Genomic DNA, 22,813 nt, shown 5'->3' with positions numbered 1-22,813 from the left:
GACGTTTCAGACAAGGACCTTCATCAGATGTGCCTGCTGCTTTAGTTGCACTAGTGGAAATGTGGCCATGCCGAAAGGTGAAAGGTACATCTGACTTATGCAAGATCGTTTTCTATTATTTCACGTTTAAAGGTCACTGTCCCTTTAAATGTCTTGTCACGTCCTGACTTTACCTTCCAAATACATTACATAAACCCCCATAAACCAACAGCACAATAAATAAGGCGTGTGCTGTGAAAACTCAGAACCCGGCAGTGTACCTAAAAACTGCCTGTGTTTCAGCTTTGGGTATAATTTCCACAGCTGGAGCCATTGCACAGCTATAAGACTCTCCACTGGCAGAAATTACTACTTACGGCATTCAGTACGGTACAAGATGCGGCTTAACATCAGCGACATTTATCAGGAAGAAAAGATATTTGAACTTGAGAAATTACAATATTGAAGAAATAAGTTGGAAAAACAGTGGGAAAATTTTACAAAAAATATTCATTACCGGGGTCCCTGGGAACAAGGTAATTTGAGGGACTGTGGGAACAATCGTCGGTCATGATGTGCCCTGATATTCTGGGAAAATTTTGTACAGAATTTTTAGAAATGGACAACAACTTCAGCGTCACCATAGAAATATGATGTGTGTCTGTTAAATAAATGTGTAAATTCCGGTTACTTAGTACATATACACTCAGGACAGAGACATCTATGGAAAATGTTTCTTTACAATGAGTGTTCCGTCATCAGAAAATGCCATATCCATAAGAAAATAATACTAAAATAGACTGATTTTCTGCTTTGTTGTGGAGACTGGGATAGGGTCAGCAGAGTCGTCTCATTATTATCAGAGGGCAGGGTCAGTAGAATCATCTCCATATCATTAGAGAGAAGGTCAGAAAAGTCATCTTAGTATCATTAGCTTAGTATCATCAGAGTCATTTTATTATCACAGAAATGCTGTGGGTTTCATGATATAAGAGACCTGTGTTGCAGTACTAGAAGCCTAGATAAGGCAAAATCGCAACCTTATTTTATTCTTTAATTCCGCTATTTAGCCCTGAATGTTGTCTGTACACTTACTTTTGCGTCTTTCTGGAACTTGCTCATTCTCTTATTAATTCTGTGACAATATTCAATATCACTGCTACATTGTAAAACGTGATGTTACCATTGACCAGGCCTGTACTGTACCCAGTTTGACCACTAGATGTCAGCACATGTGAAAACTGCCATTAATCATAATTAGCTTTTACATTGATAGTCGTCTCACAATAAAAAATAAACGCAGAGAATGTAGATGATGGGTCACATTTAACCTTCCTCGCTTTCCAAAATTCTTTTTTTTTTTCCATTCATGTGGTCTATGAGGATTTGTTTTTTGCAGGGCAAGTTGTACTTTGTAATAACATTATTCCATACTATGAACTGTGAAACAAATTAATTCAGACAATAGAAAAAGAGTTTGCGCCATTTCTTTTTTACAGGTTTTGTTTGTTCACAATTCAGTATTAAAACCAAAACGTTCTCGAGAAAAGACAATTGTGGCAATACCAAATTATATAGGTTAAATACTGTAATAAATAGAAAACTTTGAAGAAAAAATTCTCTGCGTTGCCATATTCTAAAGACACAACTCTTGTATATTTCTGTCTGTGGCACTGGGTAAGCGATTATCTATGTGGAGCAATTTATATTATTTATTGATATCATTTTGGGGAATGGATGCTTTTTGATAATTTTTTTTATTACATTTTTTAGAAGAAGCAATAAAAAAAATCTGATTTTTTTTTTTTTCATGACGGCACTTACTATATAACTCGCGTTATAAATTGGGTTGAGCCGATCTTGAAATTTCAGGATCGTTTTTGAAATCCAATTTCTGATCATTTTCCATCTGAATCTGATCTCGATCCCAATTATCGGATTTTAAAAACGATCCTGTTTCAATTTTTGGACTCCACGCTGTGTAGTGATTAAAAAAGATCTCCCGGGTACTTAGCCCCCCTGGTGTCCGCTTACCTACACAGATCCGCTGCCACTGCCGCTCCCAGTTCTTCTCGGTCCGGTCCTTCAGAGCGCCATGTGCGCCCCCACCTCCCTAGGCTAGTGTTAGAGATGATGGGAGTAGACAAGGCCTGTTGTGGCTTAGGAGAGTATGGCGGGGAGACGTGAGTGCATCACTGACGTCTCCCCTCCCAGTACCCGCCCACACTCTCCTAAGCCACAAGCCCCGCCTTCTCCCAGCATCTCTAACACTAGTCTAGGGAGGCGGGGGCGTGCATGGCGCTCTGAAGGCATGTGAAGGAGAAAGAAGAGGAGCGAGAAGAACGGGGAGCGGCAGTGGCAGCACTTCTGTGCAGGTAAGTTGAGCGATTGGGATCGGAATTCTGTTCCCGATCTCTTTTAGTGAAATTTACTCGATCGCCGATCGGGATTCAATCTTTTCCAATTCCGATCGCTCAACCCTAGTTATAAATAATGTTATCTTTCAATCAGTGGCATAGCTAGCAGGGGACCTATAACTAGATCAGTATTTGCAGACACCGATCTAGGTAAATCCCATCCTGCCACTTCAGGCTTGCGGTTTACAAAATACCGAGATCACAGACAGAAGACTTAGCTTCTCGGCACAGGTGGGTGCAATAACATCACAGCATCGCACCTCCTGCACCTAGAGACACATGTCCTATGTGTGGACAATGTGCGTAGAGCGCGGTACAAGAAAAGGAGGTGGTGGCTCGATTCCTTAGAGATTTGTAGATAGGTGAGTATAACTTTTATTTTTATTTTTTAATAGTATAAGGGGGTCGTTAGGAGGGAGAATTATAACTTTAAGGGAGGATTCATCATCATCATCATCATCATCATCATCATCATTATTATTATTATTATTGTTTATTTATAACACCACTAATTCCATGGTGCTTTATATTTGGAGGTTACAATACTTAAAATATACAGGTAGATATAATACTAACAGTGACCGACTGGCACAATGGGGTAGAGGGCCCTGCCCGCGAGGGTTACAATCTATGGGGGAAGGGGGTAGAGACAGAAGGAGAGGGGGAGACAGTTCAGATGGTGGTTTGGTGATAGTGTTATTGGAGGTTGTAGGCCTTCCTGAATAGATGAGCCTTCAGGGCCTTCTTGAAGCCTGTGATTGATGGGTCAGGTGGAGGGGCCATACGGAGTAGGGCGAAGATGATAAACTCTGTTTTCTCCATGTTGAGTTTGAGAAAGCGGGAGGAGAGAAAGGAGGCTATGGCCACTAAACATTCTGGAACTCTGGCCAGCAGGGAGGTAATGTCTGGTCCAGAGATGTATATTTGGGTGTCATCGGCATAGCAATGGTATTGAAAACCATGAGATTCTATGAGTTGGCCCAGGCCAAGGGTGTAGATGGAGAACAGGAGGGGTCCTAGGATGGAGCCTTGGGGGACACCTACAGAGAGAGGGCGTGGTGAGGAGGTAGTGTGCGAGTGGGAGATGTATTTGCTTAGAGTTTTTAGTTGCTCTGTGTGAACACTCTAGTTCTGTAATTGTATTTGCACCACACCCACCCTTGTCTGCCTCAGTCCATGAAGTAGTTAAATTGGTCTTACCCTGTGATTGACAGCCTGCCTTCCTGTCAGGTCCAGGGCGGGTTCATCCTCCCCTATTTAGTCTTGGCTCACATTCACACTGGTGCCTGTTATTGCCACGTGCTTGCTGGCTTCTCTTGCTGTAAATTTACTTGTATTCTTTTTTTTTTTTTTCTTTTTTTTTTTTTAAATGTAGATCGTGAGCCCCACATAGAGCTCACAATGTACATTTTTCCCTATCAGTATGTCTTTGGAATATGGGATGGAAATCCACACAAACACGGGGAGAACATACAAACTCCTTGCAGGTGGTTTTCTGCCCTTGGCGGGATTTGAACACCAGGACACCAGCTCTGCAGGGCTGCAGTGCTAACCACTGAGCCACCGTGTGGCCCCAATTTACTTGTATTCTTATCCTTGACCTTTGGCTTTCCCTACTGACTATTCTTTTGGACTTTTGGCTCGACTGTTACCGAACCCTGGCTAGCTGACCTCCCTTTGTTGTTGTCCATCTTGTCTGCGTTTTGTGTATCACATATATAGGAAGGGATCGTCTTTGAGTTGCCGCCTATTACGTAGGATAGGGCCTGGCAATAGGAAGGGACAGTGGGGGCTTCAGCTTAGACCTCACTGTCCCTTGTGCCCCTTCCTCAAGGGTTCTCCAGCAGCTTCTGGGAAATTGTCATCTAGCAATTCCCTAACAGATGGTTTCTTAAGTATTGGTGTGACTGTGGCGTGTTTGAATGCAGAGGGGAAGGATCCATTGGCTAGGGATAGGTTGAAGAGATGAGTTAGGACCGAGGTAATGACTTCAGTTTTTTACGGATGAGATGTGACTGTATCGGGTCAAGCGCGCAGGAGGTGAGGGGGGATTTTGAGATTAGGGAGGAGAGTTTTTCATCAGTGATGGTGGAGAAACAGGTCAAGGATCATGAGCAGTGAGCAGTTGGGTAGAGGGGTTGTCGGGGGGTACGGTGAAACAGATGATGGAGGAGGGAGTTGAAGGTGGTGAATAGCCATTTGGAATTGTGAGAGAGTGCAGATATGAGTGTGCTGAAGTAGACCTGCTTTGCAGAGGTGAGTACGTTCTTAAATGTGAGAAGTGCCTCTTTGTAACTGAGAAAGTCTTCCTGGGAGTGGCTGTTCTTCCAGAGGCATTCTGCAACTCGCGAGGCACGTCTTAGTTTTTTAGTCAGGTCGGTATGCCGGGGTTGCCTATTGATTGGTCGGGCTCTGGTGTTTGTGTAGGGGGCCACAGAGTCAAGGGCTGAGGTAATGGTGGTGTTATAGAAGGAAGCAGCGGCATCTGTGTCCTGGAGTGAGGATATGTCAGCAAGTGGTAGGAGTAAGTCTGTGAAGGTGCAGGTGTCAAGGCGGTTGAGGTTCCTGCGGGGGCGTGTTGGTTTAGAGGTTGGGGTGTCTATTGGAGAGGAGAGGGCAGAGAATGTCAGCAGGTTGTGGTCAGAGAGCGTGGATGGAGAGTTAGAGAGGTTGCATATGGAGCAGAGGTGGGTGAATATTAGGTCTAGTGTGCCCCCCTTTGTGTGGGTGGCAGAGGAGGACCATTGGGAGAGACCAAAGGAGGTGGTGAGGGACAGGAGGCTGGAAGCGGGGGGGTGGTCTGTGTTAATGGGGATGTTGAAATCACCCATGATGATGGTGGGGGTGTCTGTGGGTAGGAAGTGTGTAAGCCAGGTGGTGAAGTGGTCAATGAAGGCAGCGGTAGATCCTGGCAGTCGATATATGACAGCCAGTTGGAGGTTGGAGGGTGAGTAGATACGAACAGAGTGCACTTCAAAGGAGGGGAGGGTGAGGGCGGGTAGTGCTTGGATAGGGGCAAATGAGCAATTGTCTGACAGGAGGACGCTTCCACCTCCACCGGGTTTATTGTTGGGGCGGTGAGTATGTGAGAATTGTAGACCTCCATAGGAGAGGGCGGTGGGGGAGGTTGTGTCTGAGGGTGTCAGCCATGTTTCTGTGAGACCGAGAAACGTAAATTCATTAAGTATGAAAATGTTGTGGATGTAGTCTAGTTTATTACATATGGGGCGGGCATTCCATAGTGCACCGGAGAGGAAAGGGTGAGGAGGAGCATGTGAGATTGGTTTGAGATTTTGGGGATTCTGTGCGCTAACGCGAGGTGTGGGGAGAAGGCCGACAGTGGAGATTTGCTGGGGAGGACCAGGATTAGGAGATATGTCACCAGAAGTATGGAGGAGCAGGCAGAGGGACAGCAGTTGTAAGTAGGAGAGGATACGGGGGGGGGGGGGGGTTGTATGTGTCTGGGGCGGAAAGCCTACAGGTTTGTGAGTAGCTGTGCAGAGAAAGTTATATGGTGGGGTAGGAGAGATGGAGAGATGAGGGTTTCTTTACTGACAAGGCTGGTTTGGGGTGGAAAAGTGTTTTGTAAAAGGATTGGGAGAACAACAGTGATTAAAGTGAGAAGCATTTCTGTTAGAGAAGTGATCAGTTTGTAGCAGTTGGTTTGTGTTCCCTTCTGTTCCCTTCTGGTCCAATTCTGGCCTAATTCTGATAACCACATTTAGATTTCACACTTTCATTAGGGGTCATTAGGATGATAGGAAGGTCATTTATATAAAGGGGGCATTATGAACTTAAGGGGGATCATTTATATAACGGCTATTAGGGTTAATTATGAATACAAGGGTGGAGGTTATTTAGGGGGCATCATTTATATAAGTGGTCATTAGAGATATTTTGAACCTAAGTGGGTGGTCATTCATCTAAGGAGACATTATGGCGATAGGGGGGGGGGTCATTTATATAAGGGGTAATTTATATAAAGGGTATTATGAACTTAAGGGCTGTCATTTATCTAAGTGGTCATTAGGAGACATTATGAATAAAACGGGACATCATTTATATAAGGTGGTCATTAGGGGTGCAGTATTTATGTCAGGGGGAACCGGGCATAATAAAAGGAGGCAATTCATTTACTTAAGGTGGCAATTGAGCTTTCTTAAAGGAGTTTTCCAGCTCATTGATGATCTATCCTCAGAATAGTTGGGGGCCCTCTTGTATGTGTTTGCCCCCCAGTGCTGAACCCCTAACAACGCACGTCCAGGTGCACTGATATCGAGTACGATTATCTTGTTTGCTTTTCTTTTAATTAAGTTTTAATTAATTAGTTTTGTTTTAATATTTTAAACTTCAGTATTGCATTTTATGGTAAAATGGCTATGTTCCCATTGAACCCTTACTCATGGATTTTGCATTGGCAGACCTGGGAAACATTAGAAGACCCCAGACTGTTAACCACATCTGACCACAGCATCAGAGGTGTTAAATGAGTGTAGTTGTCTCTGATCATGGACACGGCTGGCTGTTCTCTGCCAGCGCATGTTTAAAATCCCAACATCTGCCATATATGGAGGTGTTAAAGACACAGAAAGGAGTTTTCCAGTCCAAAATTATAAACTGATGACCTATCCACAGTATAGGTCATCAATATGTGATTTGTGGGACCCCACCCATGGAATAGGAATGGCACAGCAGCCCAGGCACTCTATAGAGGTGGTTATAGTGAACTATAGCGCCTCTCCTACAGGGCCACCTTAACCATAGGGTCAACGGTGCTCCTGAACTGAGCCCTATGTTAGACTGCCCCCCCCCCCTTTGGACAGCAGGACAGTCCTGCATTTTCTGTCCCACTGTCCAGGGCAGCGGGTTTGGTCTGCACCAACTCATCGACATCCTGAGAACACCAATGAGTTGCAGACAGTAATGAAGCAGGGAGCCGTCTACTTCCTGCTTCACCAACCGACCGCTGAAAGGTGAGTAATGAGGTTTATTTTTGTCTTTGATTATATAGAATGGGGGACATAAAGCTGTGGAAGAAACCTGTGGGGTGGGGAAGACATACTGTAGGGGCAACATGAGGGGTGGCAGGGCATGATACTGTGGGGGCAACCTGAAGCATGGGGGGACATGATATTGTGGTTGCAATCTGAGGGGTGGAGGACATGACACTATAGGGGCAATCTGGGAGGGCTAGGGGACATACTCTTGCGGCTACCTGAGGGGGACATGACAGTGGGGTACACACTGTGGGGGCCATACTGTGAAGATACATTATATTGTGGGGGCAAACAAAGGGGGCATGAAACCATGGTGGCAACCCAAGGCGGACATGACAGTGTGGGGGACATTATACTGTGGGGGCAACCTGGGGGGCATGAAACTGTGGGGGTGGATAGAACAGTGTGAGGGCAATGTGAGGGGTAAATAACAATGTGGGGGCAACCAGGGGGTAGGGAGATATGAATCTGTCAGGTGGACATGAAAATGTGAGGGCAACCTGGAAGGGGACATTATGTGGGGCATTATGGAGTCAATAGAGAGGCATTAGCCACTAAGGGGCGTTATACTATGTGGGGGCCATCAAGGGGTCATTAGAATTTGTGCAGGTCAGATATTTTTAGATGGTGGTGATGGGGGGCCCACTCATGAAACACTTGCACAAGCCCACCAATGCATTAAAACGGCCCTGCCCTCCTACTATCACTTGAATAGGTGTGGTGCACACGCTGTCCAGCCACTAGCAGCTTCTAGCACTGCTGCATCAGAGGCTTCTAGAACAGGTGATCTATGTGGGGTCAATGTGTCAATTATACAATATACCCTAGTCTTGAGGAATAAACCCTACCTAAATATATTAGAAATGCTAAAGAAGAGACTATGCCTTTAAACCTGTACTAGTTCTGAATGCTAACAAGATTGTTATCAATCAATGACAGCAAGCATGGATCTTGAAAATTTTAGGATTTGGCATAAAGTCTATTAGAAAGCTGTATAACGTGCATGAATTAAATACTGAACTTGGTTCGGATAACCCCAGTGGCCTCTTTAATATGGCAGGAGTCCGAGGAGAATTTTTGCAATCAAACAACAACTGCAGACAATGGTCTGTAAACACAGACTATCCCATAATAATGATCCTACTCCAGCAAAACCTTACAAGTCACATTCTCCAGATATCTGAGCAGAAGTCAAGCCCTGAATGGACTCATTGTTCCCAGGGACCATTTCCAAACTTCCAGAAAGCAATCACACGCGCCGGACATGTTTACACAAGAGGAGAGAAAAATTATGATTATATATCTGATAAAAATAGGCAAATTGTTATGGGAAATAAAACCAAATTCAAGACAAACTGAAAGTTCATCTCTTTTATCCTCAAATTTCCCTACACTTGCCCCCAAATACTCAAATTCCATTGCACAGAAATTGCAGACACATGTATCTAATCCTTCAGTGTGTGGAACTGTGTGCAGACGTGCATCTCTAACCCTCGGTCATGTAGTACTGTGTGCAGACGCACATATCTAATCCTTCCCTGTGTGGTATTGTGTGAAGAGGCGCATATCTAATCCTACGGCGTGTGGAACTGTGTGTAGATGCGCGTATCTAATCCTATGGAATGTGGTACTGTATGCAGATGCACTTATCTAATCCTCTGGCGTTTGGTACTGTCTGCAGACGCGCGTATTTAATCCTCCCCCGAGTGGTACTGTGTGCTGAGACGCATATCTAATTCTCTGGCTTGTGATACTGTGTGCAGAGACATGTATCTAATCCTCCCCTGTGTGGTATTGTGTGAAGAGGCGCGTATCTAATCCTACGGCGTGTGGAACTGTGTGTAGACACGCGTATCTAATCCTATGGCATGTGGTACTGTGTGCAGATGTGTGTATCTAATCCTATGGCGTGTACAACTGTGTGCAGACGCACCTATTTACTCCTCTGGAGTGTGGAACTGTGTGTAGACGCACGTATCTAATCCTACGGCATGTGGTACTGTGTGCAGACGTGCTTATCTTATGCTCTGGTGTGTGGAACTGTGTGCAGATACGCGTATCCAATCCTTTGGCATGTGGTACTGCGTGCAGATGCATGTATCTAATCCTTCAGTGTGTGGAACTGTGTGCAGAAGCACGTATTTAATCCTCTGGTGTGTGGGACTGTGTGCAGACGTGTGTATCTAATCCTCTGGCGTGTGATACTGTGTGCTGATCTGTGTATCTAATTCTCTGATGCATGTATCTCAGTTTGGATATCAGTGTTGGGTTGTGCATGTGGAGTGACTGTGTGTATTGCAGTTGAAATATGAGTGAAAGACTTGCAGGTTTGTATTGGCTAAGTGGGGGGGCATTGTGTTTGGAATGCTGTATCTCAGCAACGGTACGTCCAAGCGAGTTGGAGTCTCGTCTTAAACTTTCCCGGATACCTTAAGTATCTCTGTACCAAATTTGGTGAAGATCGGTACAGTCGTTTGGTTTGCAATAGAGAACAGACAGACAGACGGACAGAAATTCATTCTAATAATATAGAGAGATATACATATATGTATATATACACATATATACAGCTTGTATACAGCTTTTACAGCCAACATGCATTATTCCAATGCATGTAAAAAAAATATGTAAAAACTCTAGATGAAATATTGTCTACTGTTTTGTCGGACAGTATATTTTGCTTTTATGCAGTCCTTTTTTGTTAACTCAAGTGACTCTTCTGAGCCAAAGGTAACATAAGAGACATTTTTCTATACAGGGATGTTTGTACAAAATTGATTGTTTTGGTTCAAAGAATCAAAAAGCACAAAAACAAGCGACAGAATTAGCTGCTAATTTGAAGCAATTTTCCTTCTTATAATAATAATGTGATTTTAAATTAGGTTTTCATAAGAGTCGTCCATAAAAGATTTCAATTGGTTAAAACAGAACCATCTTTCCTAATGCTAAAAATTGGCTTCCTAGTAAAGTGGTGGTAAATTACTCATCCCGCCGAAAGGTCACAAAATATCTATTCCCATCACAATCATTTTTTTAAAAGTTTTTGTATCATTTCCAAGTTATCATTCCCTATATTTCTGTTCTTTTGATAATGATTATTATTGTGATTTTTTTATACGGCACCATTAAGTCCATGGCGCTGTATATTGGTGAAGGGGTTCACATACATAGCACAAATACATAAACAACTACAATAAACCCAGATATTTGCTCCAAAATACAACTTTTCCTTATCAATAGGAAATGGGAGAAATAGTAAATCAGTGGACATCTGACCACTGGTTCTCCAACTGATCCCCATACATAGGGTCCTTTGTATCCATAACTGAATGGAGCAAGAGAGCATTGTGCATGACTATCTCCAGCCTACCCATAGAAATGAATGGAGTGGCTGTACACCTGTGCACCCATTCAGATGGGGGTATACCTTTCCCACCTGCCAACCCTCCCTTGGTCAAGGTTTCAATTCCAGATCTACCGTACCCAGTCTGTTTTTGAGTTCAGGGGAAACTAACTTGGGATGAAGCCTATTCAAGGGAAAACCATTGACAAATGCAAGTCATATATTGACCAACAACACTTCTACAGTATTCCCCATGGGCATACATGACATGGAGAATAGTCACCTGAAACAACAGGCACACTATAAAGGAAAGCCCCAGGGAGGCGCAGTTATTTGATAGCAGAGGAGAAAATATTTCTAAAACAAAATATTTTAAACCTACCTATGATTTCTTTAAAAGACGAAAAAAAAAATTAAAATGGTTCCAACAAGCGGCAATTTGTAGTCAAAAAATGGCAAAATAGAACAAAGTAGGTGAAACCAGCCCGAGTGAATTACATTATAAAATTCAGATCATTTGCAGCCCAGTTAGAAGCGTCCATGTCATGTTCGGTTAGATCATTTGCACCCATTGCTTTGCTGGTAAATCTTACACAATATGTTCTGTTATTTTTACCTCCCTGAAGATTAGGAGATATAATAAAATTACAGGAATAAGTGACAGCACCTGCAATGCTTCATCAAGTATTATTATGGACCTGACACATGACTGGAGCCAGAGACAACTGGTTCTCTTACCAAATGTATCCGCAACCTTCATTGACATGAGGGTCATCCAAAATCTTGACCTCTAGTGATGAAACCAGGATTACTGCACTGTGCCTGAAGGATATGAAATGTTGAAGCAATGAGTTGAAACGCCAAAGAAATCCTATAAGAACTGCAAGTAATAAGAGATACTGTATATACTCGAGTATAAGCCGACCTGAATATAAGCCGACCCCCCTAATTTTACCACAAAAAAAAATGGGAAAACTTATTGACTCGAGTATAAGCCTAGGGGGGAAATGCAGCAGCTACTGGAAAATTTCAAAAAGCGCTGAAGGGAATCCCTGGCAGACTCGGCTGCCTGGATTTCCTCTCAGCACTTCTGCCGGCCACAGTTCCCCTTCAGATCCGACGGCCGAGGTCTTCCTTCAGGTACGCGCTCCTGCCGGGGATCCCCCCTTCAGCTCTGGCGGCCGGGGATCTCCCTCAGCGCTTCAAGGCCACATTCGGTCGCGTCCGCTCTCTCCGCTCTCCAGGCGCAGCGGAGGCCATCTCCACTGTAACTCCGCCATTATCACTGTAAGAGTTACAGTGTAGGTGCCGATTCTAATGGCGACCGCTCTGGAGCAGAGCGGTCGCCATTATAACTACAGACCCAGCATACAGACACCGGGGTGGGTGCCGGGCCTGCAAACTACAGAAATACTTACGGTACTTCTGCTAGAAGGCCCCGATACTTCTGCCAGGAGCGTGGAGATGCTGCGGCCCGGCACCCTCCCCATGTGTGTATGCCGGGTCTGTAACTACGGTATTACCGTAATGACCCGAATATAAGAGGCAGACTTTTTCAGCACAAAAACTGTGATGAAAAACTCGGCTTATACTCGAGTATATACGGTAATATGAAAGTCTAGGATTATCCTAGTAAAAGACTTAACCAGTAGAGATACTGGAGTAGATTTACAAGACGCAAAATGTTGTTTTTGGCCGTTTTATAGACTAATTCAACAAGGTGGCTTGACATAGATAAAAAGAGCATGAGGCTTTGTGAAAAAACACCATACTGAGCCAAAACTTGGGCATAAAATATGGGCACAATCTAGACCAGAGATTCCCAAACTTATTTTTCTCGTAGACCACTTTCAAAATTTTACTGGTTTCGGTGGACCCCCTGCTGCTACATTTGTACCATATTCCCAAAACTCGTCAAAAAACGTGAAGATTAGATCTAACGATGATCCCCGTCGAGTCTACCGTGGACCCCTGGGAGTCCACCTGGACCACTTTGGGAATCACTGATCTAGACCAACCACTAAGCAGTATAAATTATTAGGTAGCCTAATGCAACATAAGCCACTGTGATAAATCTAATACATAGAGATGGGAAATCTCACGAGATTCATGTCAACAAATATGTTTAGTTGAAGAAATCTGCTAGAGGAAACATCCACTAGAGGCAAATTCAGCATCTGACTCCCATTGAAATGTAATGAGGCTGGTTTCAGGCAGAATTTGGAGATGATTTTGAGGTGGAATCCACATCATGAGTCATGCGACCCACTGTTGTTTTGGGAGTAGTAAAGGAAAGGCAGAGTATAGATGTATCGTACGGACCCTGATTGGCACTTTGGCGCGCTGTTTAGAGGGTATACTTGTCTGATATGAGGATTTAATGGGGTAGAAGATGAATCAGATGTCTAAGCTTAACTGCAGTGGAAGTTGACAATGGTCACCATAAGTAGTGGCATAAATCGAAGTTCCTAGGCTAGGCCTAAATGAAAATCATTTTCAGGGCCCAAACCTACCATATGTTATTCACAATACTGGTATCATCATATGGAGCAAGGGAAAAATTTTGGCCTCACCAGGCTCTAAGGGGGCATTCACACGGGGCAAAATGGTTCGGATTATGGCACGACTGGGATTGTCGTCAGTCAAAAAACCTCCCCATAGAACTCTATTGAGAGGCTTTTTAACCGCACAGATTCTGGCCACAATGCCGCATGGAATTCGCGCGGACTCCACATGAATTCCACGCGGAGTCGCGCCAGAATCCAAGCCATTTTACCCCATGTGAATGCCCCGTAAGGCCTTGGTACAATTGTACCTTTTGTACCCCCCTATACTTACCCCTAGACTATAAGAATATTTGCCTCACCCTGCTTACCATTATATTTAGAACGTTTCTACCTGTGTTTGGGTGGTTGGATGTAATAAAATACAGGCATGAATTTGCTGTCAAGAATATCGTGACAATGAAAATGCTCTAATGGGATCAGGCAGTTTGTTGGAAAATCTAATTCCTTCATGTAGGTTCTGTTTCTTGTCAGGACACATCGCTGAGATCATATCAATGAGAAGTGGGGATTTTTTTCAAAAGTTTCTGAATCTTATTAGAATTGGAAATTTTGGAGACAGAGTGGTAATTATATGTAACTTATATTGGATGTGGAAAAATGACTTCCTGTGTAAGACATCCTGCGGAGTCGGTGCACGGACTGCGTAACCGAACAATGGCATCCATTCATATGTGCGGATATATAGAAAAATAAGTATATTCTGGTGAAGTCCTATAAGAGGAAGTAGTATATATATATATATATATATATATATATATATATACTGATGGTGGGCAGAGTCATTTATGTATGGTGGTATTCTGCAGAGGTGAAACACTGTATTGCTGGAAAAAAAACTGAATAAAATTAGAAAAAAAAGTTGGGTGACAAGCAGCAATATCTCCATTACAACACTAAAATTTGTCAATTTGTTAAGCACTCTGAGCTGCAGAAAGGGCAATGTACACACACGATCCCCTTGGGTGAAGGGATGCCAATGGATGGATTTGGTTCAAGGGTCACAAAGCAAACATGGCTCTTCTGTTTTTGGTGGCAACACTTGGCACTTTATTAAAGCTTTTTGACCCCTCAGTTTGGTGTATGCCCCTGATTTTATACAGAATGTACACAGAATTGCTATAGGTCAAGAGTCTGGGTACATGTAATGAGAACCCTGAAGTAGCTGTAATGGAAGCCATGATGGTTGTCACCAGCGCTCTCTAAAGATGTCCATACCCTTTTAGATTGCTGATGGCCAAATGCTTGTCCATCCAGTAGTTACTGTATTGCTCCAGACTTTTCTATAGACATGTATGATTAACTGAGCAATGAAAGTTTTCTATAATGCTTGTTGGAAAACTGGATTGAACATATCAAAACTCAAAATACCTGATCCTTCTTTCCTCAATTATTTGGTATAAAGGAAAAGAGTAGGAGTCAATACAACCCTAAACACATTAGATTGTTGGCCAGTCTCATTGAAATTGTTGTATGGCCACTTTAAGGGGCTTGAATCACCATACAACGTATCATCTATCTGACTGCTGGGACCCCCACCAATCATAAAATGGGTTTCCAAGACCCCTTTATAGATATGATGGCAGTCACAAATATATGTTGGAGTTGCAGACATACAAATAGACTGGTGTGCATTCATTCACATAGGGACCTCAGGGCCCTGCTGTTACGATTGGTGGGGTTTCCAACAGTCCCATCAGACACCTTTTATTTATCCTGTAGATAGGTGATAGATTTTTAGGCAATAATTGTACTAGTTTCAAAGAAAAGATAATGTAATGTATATAAAAAATATCCACTGAGGTTTACGGGTAGTGACATACAAATATGTAACACTCAGGAGGGCCAGGGCTGATATCACGGGTAATATGTCAGATGGGGCTTGTAGAGAGGCCCTGGGTCCCCGAATGTACCTCTTTTTTGATGTCCCTGACTACCCACCCCCACGTGCTACCTGACAATCTCAACAGACAACCAGGTCTCGGGGGTAGTCGTTGCTCTTTTAATAGCAGGACAAGGTAATACAAATGTACATATGGAGTAATTCTTCACATACAATACTGTGATCTTTGCAGACAGTGTCCAGTTAAGCAGGTGATGGAGCTTGGAGCAGGAAATTGCTTGGGTAGTTAAACTTGTATATACTTGTAAAGATGGCCTGTATCCAGGGGGTTAGTCCTCAACAAACTGGGTACACAAATGTAGGAGAGGAAATAGGGGTGTCGACAGCGGGAGACCCTCAAATTCTGTCAGACTAGCTATGGGCTCCTTAAATATAGATTTGTCCCAAAGACTTACTTGAATAGAGATACGTGCGAGGTTCCCAGATGTATGGATGAGCAGGTCCGTATACTTTAGTACTTTCAGACTTGGAGCTTCAGAGGAAAACACTCTCTGAGGAGAATCTTGAGCACAGAGGAAAATACATCTCTGGTTGAAGTGCCCTGATGTTTGGCTGCCATTTTCAGCTCCACATGTGTAGATCTCCTCACATAAAAGAACACAAAGGGTTCCCAACCCCCTCTAGAGAGGGGTGTAACTCCTCCTCCTCCAGGCCAGTCAAGGGAGCTTGATTGGTCCTGAAGGTCACCTGATCATACTGGACACTCCTTTACAAAAATTACAATGGAAAGTATAGGCAGGTGTAGTTCAAAAAACATCCACAAGACGGCGCATTAATAGACCCCCCTGTGTGCTGGCTCTGGTGAAGTAGAAATACTGTTAATATATAGAAGGAATGGGGAGGAACCTCTTTACCTTATATGCAAATGTCCATACCATCTCGGCCTGCAAGGACTATGAAAGGGAATTGGACAAGCAGGACTGGAACATTACAAATATAACACTTAGACTTTCAGCCCTGCGAATCCTGTGCAAATTTAAGGCAGTTGTAGTAGTGAAGATCCAGGTAAATGTCTATGGTTTAGGTTTCAGCTTATAAACCTTGACCTTGAACTCAGAATTCACTAAGACAAACATGTGACCAGGAGAAGAAAAGCTTTCACATACATTCACACGACAGTGAAAACTGGCTATGTTGGCTGTTTTTTTGCTGCCCGTAACACGACTGCATTACATTTACTGTACAGTAATGGGGGCATGATCGATTTTTTTTTTTGACGGTCTGTTTTGTCTTCTTGTTTTGTCCGTTTTCTCTTTTTTTTTTTTTTTTTTAAATGTAGATTGTGAGCCCCACATAGGGCTCACAATGCACATTTTTTCCCTATCAGTATGTCTTTGGAATATGGGATGGAAATCCATGCAAACACGGGGAGAACATACAAACTCCTTGCAGATGGTTTTTTGCCCTTGGCAGGATTCGAACCAAGGACTCCAGCACTGCAAGGCTGCAGTGCTAACCACTGAGCCACCGTGTGGCCCCCTTTCTTGTTTTGTCCGTTTTCATGGATCCATCAATACACTGAATTGTATGAGGAATCTGTTAAAATATGTGCCCACGGATGCAAAATGGCCATGAGAAATGTACACTTTGTATGATATTTATTATATTAGATCTTAATGCTGACTACCCTGACCAGTGCAAAGTCCAGTATGGAATAAGAAATGAGATATTGAGATATACAAAACTCTAAAGCAAAGTAGAACCCTAAGGATAGCTTCAAACCTGCGCTCAGTCTCTGTTTTGGGAGATGAGACAGACTATAAATCCCATATGGATCACATTACATGGTGCCCATATAGATCTATAGAGAGGGAAGGGGGAGGAGAAACCCAGTGAGTAAGAAGAAATAAACACACACAGACATGCTGCTGCAGCTTATAGTAAGTATTTTACTATGTCACAGCTACTGGATTTATAGCTAAACTGCTCCGAACTGCTTTACAATGTCCTTCATAATGCTGCTGTTTCTCTGTATAAGAAATAGTGACAGAATCTCCTTTACTCTCTGTGCTGTCTACAGACATCATAGCAGCTGGGCTCAACTTTACAGCTCAGGGCCAACTTACAATAGATATATTGCCTGCAGACAGGAACATTAACAGGCCATACAATTACCAGAAATACTCATGTACACACTCAACAGCTTATCCTGAAAAGTCACTGAAATGACAATTTCAAGTATAACTTTAAGATTGGCCAAAGATAAAGAGAGGAAAGTTTTACAAATTTCCTCACCATTATAGGTAGAATTAAGCAAGATGTCACCGACAATATGTCCAGTATGACTTGGACTGGGTCTGAACAACAGCTGAAAACTTTCCATGAACAATTCAACCAGTTCCATCCCACCATCAACCTGATGCTCAATTACTCATTCTCTGAAATAAATTTCCTTGACACAGTCATCAAGATACAGGACAAAAACATTGAAACATCACTGTATCGGAAACCAATAGACCGCCCTACCTACCTAGGATGGGATAGTTTTCATCCTAAACATATAAAAAACTCCATTGTATACAACCAGGCTATCAGATACCATTGCATATGTTCAGACCCTGCAGATAGAGACAAACACCTTGGGGCCTCAAAAACACATTCTTGAGGCAGGGCTACCATCCAAGAACAATTGAAAACCAAATCACCAGGACCATCAGAATACCAGATTGGAGTTATTAAAATACAATACCAAATAGGAAAACAATCGGGTGCACCTGGTTGTCACATATAACCCCCCACCTGGAGACGCTGAGAGGAATCACACGCAAATTACATCCACTACTGCAAAGAGACGTCCGTCTAAAATCCATATTTCCAGACCCCCCTCTCCTGTGCTATAGACAGCCACCAAATCTCATCAATATGGTTGTCAGCAGCTCACTATCAACTCCAACTAATACAGGAACATTTTCGTGTGGACAGAAAAAGTGCAAAATCTGCCCTCACATACTGACCACCGACAAGATAGAGATACCAAACTCTAACAGGGAGCATAAAATCCCAGGTACGTTCACCTGTATCACACCTAATGTAGTGTATTTAATAATATGCAACAAGTGTTCCACTGAAAAACTGTATGTTGGAGAGACTGGTCAGAAGCTTAGAATGTGGATTAACTCACATCGCCATACAATTAGAGAACAAAGGATGGACCTTCCCGTGTCAAAACATTTCAGCAATGAAGATCATAATATCACCAATGACATGAAAATTTTGGTTTTAAGAGTGAATTTTAAATCAAGGAAAGAGAAATGGGTTTATGAGTAAAAGTTTATGACCCTGCTTCAAATATTGCAGAAAGGGATGAATCTGACACATGGGTTCATGGCATCCTACAGAAATCACTGAAGTGAAACAGCCATAAAAGACACTCTCTGAACTGATAAGAACATTGCAAACTGATGAATTGTTTATTTGTATGTACCAATAACCACTAACCTTCTTCCACCCTCCCTCCTAGAATTCTATTCTTATGTGTCCCTCTGTACATAAATATGCATCCTTCAGAAATTGTTTTTAGATATACCCGAAGAAGAACCCCAGAGCTTCGAAACGTTGTAATCTGTCATCATTATTAGTTAGCCATTAAAAAAGGTATCAACTACTGAAGACTCTCAGTATGACTTGATACATACATGACTTCTGTAGACTATAAGCCACTGTTCTAGTAGTGTAGAAGAGATAACCTGAGATAGCCTGCAGACTGTTCATACATAAAATAAACATTAGAATTTGCATGATTCTTGAGAATGTGATGATGAAATTGCCCCTGGGCATAGAACCAATGTAATATGACTGGATATCATCACTGAAGACTGTGGAACGTGAAATATGCAGATCATACCAGTATCAGCATCTGCATACTTCTCCATGGAAGTCAGACCCCGTCCAATTAGTTTCTTGTTATCAGCATTGCATTGCATAATTTTTTTAAACTTTTAATACAAATGCAACCATGCCAGAAATCGCCGTGTTCTGAGTTTATGTGACTTTATATTGGCATGGACAATAAAACTGCTTTAAAAAAGTTGCGGCAGGATTTATACTTAGGAGAATTAGAAGATTTTGGGACCCTCAGGGCCAGTTGGAGTCTGTCTGCTTTGTGTTGTCTCACTCAGTACCACCATGGGAAGACCACAACAGGAATGGTTGTTGGCTTCCATACGGTGTGCAGAGGTAGCAGTTACATCTGAGCCTTGATGCTTAAGGAGGTCTAAAGGCTCCTTTTTCACATAATGGAAATACCAGTATAATACAAAGCGTGTCAGCATAATATATAGCATATGGTAGGAATTTGCTTGGGGGTCTGGAAATTTAAGATCACATTTTTTTATTTTAATGGGCATCTGCTATCCTTAAAGGAGTTGTCTTTACTACTGATGACCTGTCTTTAGGATAGGTCATCAAGGTGATATTGGGGTCTCCCGTCCCCCTACCAATTAGCTGTTTGCTGCAGCCACAGTATACTGTAGCAGGTGGGAAAGACACTGCATGCTCAGTGCCATTCACAGATCGACAGGGCTGTCAGGAGTCAGACCTCAAAAAACAAAGGACCTGAGTTAAGATATATTTACATGACTATTGGACAAAATGTCCATGAAAAAGTGACTTTTTTTTCACGTTTTGTATCCGAGGGGCACCCATTTTCACAGGACCCTCATAGATTTGAGTCATTAGAGAGATGAGTAAAAATGGCCAACCATAAGACATGACGTGTTTTAACAGTCCATTAAAATGAACCATCAAAACAGATGTCATGGAAATAGTGCCATTCATGTATATAGAATTTAATGCAGCCATGTGGAGGCCATTAAAAACATAACAAGGCTGTTAACACTGGTCTTGTGAATAGGGCGTAACCCTCTTAATTAAGCATGTTTATAATCTGTAGAATACCTTTTTTGGGGAACACTGGTTTACACCCCATAAAGTCACCCAACTTTTCAAGTCTCCAGAACAGCAAATCCTGAATGATGCAGAAACAGAGGACTGTATAGCCAGACATTCAGGAAACAGGACATTTCAGTCTACTGTCTTACCATAACTCAGGGCAACATACCCCCTGCCTTGGAGTTATGTTTGACTCAGACCTTTCCTATATCCCTCAAATCAAATCACTGGTATGCTCATGTCATCTTCACCTTCATCTCCAGAATTCACCTTCACCTTATCATCGTAACATCAAAGACCCTTACTGTCATGCTAATTCACTCTCAACTTGACTACTGTATCTCCCCTCCACAATCTATTCTGAATGTAGCGGCCAAGCTCATCTATAAGACTAAATGCTACATCTATGGCTCTGGTGTGGGCCAGTCGCTGCATTGGTTGTCTATTCATTATAGAATATAATATAATCTTATCACCCTCATCCACAAAGCTCTCCATGGTGCTGCTGTGCCCTACATTTCTTCCCTCCAATCCATGCTGTCCATTCTGCAAATTACCTAAGACTAACATCTTCTATCAGAACATCACATTTCCTTATCTAAGACTTCTCCTGAGTTTCACCAATTCTTTGGAATGCTCTACCCCAGACTATCATGTTAAGTTACAACTTCTACAGTTTCAAGCGCATCCTAAAGACACATCTATTCAGACAGGCCTATCACGATTGCTAATCTAAAATCTTCACAGATGAGCTCCATAAAACCCTCTTGTGATGCCTTATCAGACTGTAACCTTATACAATGACAAACAAAAGGGTAACAATATATAGAACTTGTGACTTTCAAGCTCCATATCTGACCATCCACTACAGCTTCACATGTGAGACTACCATCATTTTAAAGACAATCATCTTGGCTATCTCATACATAAATTTGACTTGCAACTATTTAGCATATGATTAGTTTTGCAGATTCTTGTCATGTAACTGCATTATTACTGTTCTACTCCTGGTGGTGGAAAAATCTTTATCTTCTTGTACATTAGAAATTACAACCTGTTTTCACATTCCCTAATATCTCAGTATGTTATTAGGCTGATTCCCAATTCAAAAGTCACTGGTTCAAATAGAGGATCAGCCTTGAAGAAAATTTCCTAAGAAAAGAAAACAGCATCATCCAGCTCATCAATAGCGATCTCTTGGCCAAGAAAATTGCCAAACTGCATCATGTGAGTGCCATGACAGTTGGAAGAATACGAGATGAAGTCCATCTATCTATTCAAAAGCCAAGAGGTGGACATCCAGGCAAAATACCTGAGTCAAGAAATCTCATCACAAGGTCTATCAGTTCTGCCAGGCCAGTGGAGGTGGCTTGTATGCTTCATAATAGTGAGATCACAGACATCCATGCAAGGAGCATGCAACTCACATTACACAAGTCTGCAATGGAAGCCCAAAAAAAGGAGATGGAAGGAAGGAGGCCAGCTGCTGGAGATGGACGTCTGCACTCTCTGGTCCACAGATTGGAGTGTCGACAAGCTGAATAAAATATATGACCTTTATTGGACAAAAACATACTGCACAGTGTGTTTCGAGCTCCACAAGCTCTTCTTCAGGTGCACAATTACTTGCCAGATGAGGTCAGATCTGTGAACGTATAGAAGAGACCTAAGATCATATTTTGTGTTGAGAGATGCTTGAATCTGATTGAGAGAGCATGTCCTGAAGGATTCAGGCAGTGTTGAAAGCCAAAGGTTGATTTACAAAATAATAAAAATGTAATTTTAGGTACAAAACAGTAACAATGCAGTAACATGACAAGAACCTGCATAACTAAATCATATGCTAAATAGTTGAAAGTCATTGTTACCCTTTTACCCTTACCAGGACACTGGTGATTACTTATACAGCTTAATTTATATGTGTAATTAAATTAACCTTTAGCACAAAAACCTGCTAGACCACTGTATAAGCAATGCTACCTCCTATACCACCTCTGCTATCTAACAGGAGAATGGGAGTAGCAGTAACGGTGATGATGTCACAGGTTGGTCAAATACACCTAGAGCCCACCTTCCATGCTGTACACTGTATAAGCAATGCTACCTCCTATGCCGCCCCTGCTACCTCTTGTGTCAACCCCTCTACCACAAAGATTGTAAACCCTTGAGAGCAGGATCGTCAGGACCTCTTCTTACGTGAATTGACTTATTACTCTGTAATGTCTCATTTTCACTGTACTTTAACCCCTGTGATTTGTGAAGTGCTGCAGAATATGTTGGCACTATATCAATAAAATGTGATGACATGATGGTAGAATCTCAGGCCACTTCTTCAGGTTTTGGTTACACCTGCACTGGGTGACCGTTTGGGGATTCCGTCCCTGATTCCACTTGAAATCTGCAGAGAGAAAAATCCTGCAAGTTGTTTTTCGGGTCCCAAAGAACGGAAACCCCAACGTCAGTGTGAACCTAGTGTAAGATGTAGGTGCTCTGTGGAACATTGTAGCTACTTCTAAATTCTGCACAGCGCCGATACCACCTAAACCTTGCAGACCCCTACCACTACAGGCATATTCAGTCTTGCAGGGTAATAGGCTGAACTTGATATCTTTTCCAGCTTTACAAACTAAGTTATTACATCCTATGAAACTGGAATATCCCTGAAAAAGTGCCCACTTTGGTTCTCACCCAACATTCCCAGAAACAGCTACAAATACAAA

General features: G+C 42.5%; 2 protein-coding genes across 2 annotated transcripts in view; one reads left to right on the top strand and one right to left on the bottom strand.

The window, feature by feature from the left end:
• The window catches only part of MMEL1 (membrane metalloendopeptidase like 1), a 142,250-nt gene that overhangs the window by 28,601 nt on the left and 90,836 nt on the right, over nucleotides 1–22,813 (top strand). The window lies entirely within an intron of this gene.
• Nucleotides 8,886–22,813, bottom strand: part of ZBTB45 (zinc finger and BTB domain containing 45) — a 500,250-nt gene continuing 486,322 nt past the window's right edge. The window contains exon 4 of the mRNA XM_075279937.1: nucleotides 8,886–8,900. The gene's annotated coding sequence lies outside the window, so the exon portion shown is untranslated. The remainder of the gene's footprint in view (nucleotides 8,901–22,813) is intronic.

Source organism: Leptodactylus fuscus, chromosome 6, assembly GCF_031893055.1.
Source record: "Leptodactylus fuscus isolate aLepFus1 chromosome 6, aLepFus1.hap2, whole genome shotgun sequence".
Taxonomy (NCBI): Eukaryota; Metazoa; Chordata; class Amphibia; order Anura; family Leptodactylidae; genus Leptodactylus; species Leptodactylus fuscus.
The sequence above is the reverse complement of the archived record's forward strand: the minus strand, read 5'-3'. Positions and strand labels throughout refer to the sequence as shown.